This window comes from Xenopus laevis, chromosome 4L, assembly GCF_017654675.1.
Source record: "Xenopus laevis strain J_2021 chromosome 4L, Xenopus_laevis_v10.1, whole genome shotgun sequence".
Taxonomy (NCBI): domain Eukaryota; kingdom Metazoa; phylum Chordata; class Amphibia; order Anura; family Pipidae; genus Xenopus; species Xenopus laevis.
Genome location: NC_054377.1, coordinates 16,774,778 through 16,778,308, shown reverse-complemented (window position 1 = coordinate 16,778,308; position 3,531 = coordinate 16,774,778). Strand labels below are relative to the sequence as shown.

The following is a 3,531-nucleotide window of genomic DNA, read 5'->3' as shown; positions in this document are numbered from 1 at the left end:
GTGTCTCTCACACTGGCTGGGGGCAAGAGACTATTCTGTGTGCAGAACGGATAAAGACTACTTTCACTTCTACCAGTGCACAAGAATCTGGATACCCAAGATGGATTTCTTTTTTAAATTTATGATGAAAGTATCATCACTAGACAGAGGAACCAGAAAGGAATTTTGTGCTTGTTCTTGTTCAATATCTAGGAATTATCCTAGCAGACACCACTCACCCAACACTCTTGGTGGTGACACATCATTGCTCTCTACAATGAAAGGACTTCATTTCCTGTGGATTGGTGTTTTGGACAACCTGTACCATGGATATTACACTGGACCTCTCTATCCAGAAATGTCCAATGGAACCCTGCACCATTATTTTGTTCCGGATGAAGATTATGAAGAAAATGATGATCCTGAGGAATAAAAATTCTGTTCAAAGTAAGAGACAATCACCCATGCATTTATTAAGATTCCCTCTCCTTGAAGGATGAATTCAGATCGAGGATGCTGAAAGGGTCCTTCAAAGAATTAGGAAGAGTATATCCTATGACCTTGATGGAGAAGAAGCTATGGCAAGTACCTGTGGAAGGAATCTTCCCAGATTAGTGAATCTTTCTCCAGTTCGGACAAGTTCCTGACAGAACTGGAAGCTAAATTCAAGCAGTCAGGAGAATGAGAAGAACGAAACCAAGAGCATCAATGATGATTTTGTGGACATAATGATCCACACAAGGGGTGTTCTCAAGAAAACCTTGGATATTTCCATGGGACCAAGAGACAAGCATGAACTGCTTTCTTTAACCATTAGAAGTCATGGTGCTAGACTTAGCAGGCTAAAAAACATGCACCTAAAGTTTTGAAACATATCTGTTGTTCGTGATGCCAGTCTATTTATGCGTTTTTTCCTTACAGATGTCCAGGTACACCTGCAACTCCTATTTAACATGACTGTACATTTAAACCATGTATAAAAATGCAATTCATAAGGTAATTTCTCCTAAATAACTTAAAATGGGATGCTGCTCCTTGCTAACCTTATCCTTAAAATGAACTTTAAGGGGCAGATTTATCAAGGGTTGAAGTGAATTAGAGGGAATTTTCGAAGTAAAAAAAAAAATCGAAATTTGAAGTAATTTTTTGGGTACTTCGACCATCGAATAGGCTACTTCGACTTCGATTCGAAGTAAAATCGTTCGACTTTGACCATCAAGTACTGTCTCTTTAAAAAACTTCGACTTCAATACTTCGCCAACTTAAACCTGCCGAATTGCTATGTTAGCCTATGGGAACCTTCTTCAACCTATTGCCAACATTTTTCTAAGTCTTTAGAATTCGAAGTAAAATCATACGATCGTACGATAAAATCGTTCGAATCGTACGATTCGAAAGTACGATCGTACGATCTTACTACGATTAGAGTACGATCGTAGAATGTTAAAAATCCTATGAATTCGGCTACGAATATCTGCATATTCTATTCGACGGTTGAATTTCGAAGTTTTAAGGCCTTCGAAATTCGACTGCCCCTTAATGTTGTACATATTCTAAGAATTTGGGCAATTAATCTTTATTTTTATTCATCATTTGTATATTATGTTCTTCAGCTCTTTTGCATTAAAATTGCTCGTTGGTTGCTATGCTCACTAATGTTGGCAAGATGAACAGAAGAGGGCTTGAATGGAAAGATAAGATATAAAATTCTATCAACAATAAAACTCTCCCCTCATGACCAGTCATGGTCAGATTAGGGATTAGGGATTATTTTTAAATTTAGGGGTAGGAAGGGACAGTTGCAAGGCTGCTTAGAGTTGGTCAGTCAAGATAATACCAAAACATATTAAAGTAAATATTTTTTAGAAAACAATTAAAATAGTGCCATATTTTCAGCAGCACTGTTAACAGCAATATAAATTCTAAAACATATAAATTATAAAAACATTATGCAAATACTTTGGCACTCATTTATAAAGAGTTATCAGTTAACTTCTCATGTGCAGGACCATGCATGACGAGCTAATATTTTTGGGACTTTTATAGCCCCCCCCCCATCCAAAGAATTTGTTTCTTTGCATAAATCTATAAAAAGGGAGTAAATCATATTGTAAATAAGGCATTTTTTTAAAATATAATTTAAATAATTTCTATGTCAACAATTTGTTTGACACCTACAGTAGTGTAATTGCTTCCAGAGTCTGGTAATGAGAGACAGGCTCTGTAGGTACTTGGTCAATCAGAACCCCTTTTTAATGTTACAATCTATAGAGGTTCTGTGCTAATATGTTTGATTCTCTTTATTATTTATTGTATATTGTGTCTGTGTCAGTCTAAATGCATTGTCACATTGCTATCATTGTGCTATATCTACGCGGGTTCATTGGTGTAGAGTGCAGTATTAATTGCCAAAGTGTTCCTGCTGTCGCTCATAGGTGTCCCAACCTCTGTTTTTATAAAGTAAAACACAATTTGCAAGAATATTTATTCTCTAAATGTCAGCCTACTGCACTTTTTAAAAGCAAAACATAAAATAACCCACCCCCACACTCCATATCCATATAAAAATATTTAAATAGTGTTCAAAATTTGAAGTGTAAGTGCAATCTAATCCTAACAGTATTACAGGTGGCACACAGCTATATTCAGCATGGCTGATATACTAAGGTGCTAAAAGCAATATGTTGCCACTATTGTAATGTGCTCTATGCTATAGGGATGACATTGACATTCAAAGGAACTTCTTAAACTTGACTTTGGAAACTTGGTAGATAAACTATCCTGTGCTCCACTTCACACCTTATGTACACCAAAGTCTACCCAGGTAAATACACAGAACATTTACAAGGATCCCCACATTCTTAATGGGAGTATTTGTTGCTATGGGTTCCTTTAAAGGAGAAGGAAAGTCAAAACAGAAATAGCCTTCTAAACGAAGTCCTGTGGACATAGAAATCACTGACCGTTTTTAAAGATTCCTCTGTGGTCTCATGTAGAAGCAGCTAAGCTGTCTGAACACTGCAGCATGTGAGTTGGGTGACGTCACTTTTTTTTCAGGCTCTTGCTCCCTGCTGCCCGAGGCAGCCTTGAAGCGCATTGGGCATAATTCAGTTGTTATGCGCATGTACTGGGGAGCTGTCATTTGCATATGCATTTGTATGGGGTCTATTACTGGGATTTACGTCTTGGTTTCCTGGATTTTACTTTGCTAAATCAGCCCTCTCCCTTGCCAAGCGCCAAATTTTATTTGCAAAATTCCTTTTATTTTGAGCGTCCCTGCAAAGTTTCTAGTGTGCTGCCGCATATGTGTACTGGCACGCTCATGGGAGGGGCTGTGCTGGAGGAGCAGAAGGGACCGGGACAAAAGAATACTCTTAGGAACGGGAAGCAGCTGCTCGATTGAAGAAGGTGGGGGCCAGAGAGTTTCAAAAAGCTGCAAGAAGCCGTTCTGTGTGAGTAGACACAGAAACGGCTAGTATTCTGGAGAAGGAGGGGTTGGGGGGAAAGAGTTAAAAGCCGTCTGGAGAGCAGGCTGAAGGGGCCGGGAACAAC

General features: G+C 38.5%; 1 pseudogene; it reads left to right on the top strand.

Moving 5' to 3' along the window:
- The first annotated feature begins 256 nt into the window (after positions 1-256).
- On the top strand, positions 257-1,074 carry LOC108713606 (annotated as a pseudogene).
- The last annotated feature ends 2,457 nt before the right edge of the window (positions 1,075-3,531 follow it).